The sequence below is a fragment of the Apium graveolens genome, chromosome 7 (assembly GCF_009905375.1).
Source record: "Apium graveolens cultivar Ventura chromosome 7, ASM990537v1, whole genome shotgun sequence".
NCBI classification, from domain to species: Eukaryota; Viridiplantae; Streptophyta; class Magnoliopsida; order Apiales; family Apiaceae; genus Apium; species Apium graveolens.
This window is the reverse complement of record NC_133653.1, coordinates 267,332,693-267,334,153: the sequence shown is the minus strand read 5'-3', so window position 1 is coordinate 267,334,153 and position 1,461 is coordinate 267,332,693.

Genomic DNA, 1,461 nt, shown 5'->3' with positions numbered 1-1,461 from the left:
GACTTTGCAAGTAAGAACACATATAACTCCTGATCTTTATTGATTTCAAAATACTCTCGAGCTCTAAATATATCCACGTGTTTCATCTTAGAGAGAGTTTATAGTTTGAGTTGTAAACTTTATCATTGATTTGTATTGTTCAAAGTGTATTGATTAGTTGCTGGATAAGTTGGCTAGGGAAACAAGGGTTTAGTGGTACTTGCTAGAGGAGTTTGTATTACGGGGTAGTATAGTACTTAGAGAGCAGGTTCTTAAACAGGGTTTCAGCAAGCCATTATCAGCAGCTGGGATAAAGGGAGATATATTGTTGTATCTTATAGTTGTAACCTTCATTGATCAATAATATATTCTCTTACCAAGTTGGTAAGGAACCAGGACGTAGACCATAGGGGCTTAGGGGTCGAACCTGGCTAAAATTTTTGTGTGTTCTATTTACTTTCATGCACATTATTTTCTGCATTGCATTTAGTCATATCAGCTTACTATCATTGTCAAATTATAGTTCTGTTGGTAAAATCTCAGTAAGCCATTTTCGGGTAAAATTTAAAAGTAATCCTAGTTAGCCATAATCACCTATTCACACCCCCTCTAGGTGTTATTTCAGTTGGTATCAGAGCTTTGGTATACTAATCTTTCTGTAACAGGAATAGTATTCGATCGAAATGGCTGACAAATATCCCGAAGGAACCTCAGATTACCGAGCACCTCTCTTGCTTGGTACAGAAAACTATAACTGGTGGAAAGGTCACATGGAAGTGTATCTAGCCAGGGAGCCACTAGCTTTGAGAGTTGTTCAGAAGGGTCCTTTTGAGTTTAAGGACAAAGAAGGCAAAGTGAAAGACGTTGATGATCTCACAGAGGCTGAACTAATCAAATACAACTTCAATGGAAAGGCTAGGAATTCTCTCATGAATGGGTTATGTCCTAGTGAATGTGATAAAGTCTCTTCATGCAAATCAGCTAAAGAGATATGGGATACTCTGGAATTGTATCACGAAGGATCCAAGAGTTTAAGAAAGGTGAAATTGAGTAAACTAATGAATGAGTTTGGAAATTTCAAGCTTCAAGACGGAGAAACTATTCGAGAAAGTCAAGCTAGATTCCAGATAAATCTGAATGCCTTAAAGCAGCTTGGCAAACATATCCCACAAGAGGAAATCAACATGAAGATACTTAGTACTGTGCCATTTATCTATGAACCAAAGGTAACAGCTCTAGAATCCTCTCCAACTATAGATACTATGGATCAATTGGCTATTTTTGCAGAATTGGAACAATTTGAAAGCAAAATCAAGGAAAGCCAATCAAGTTCTATGCAAGCTCCAATTGCTCAAATGAAGCAATTAGCTCTTCACACTAATGATAGCTTACTGGAATCTGAAGATGAGTCAGACGAACAATTAGCTTTAATATCCAGGAAGATCAGAAAGATGATCGAGAAGAAGAACAAGCTGAAAAGAG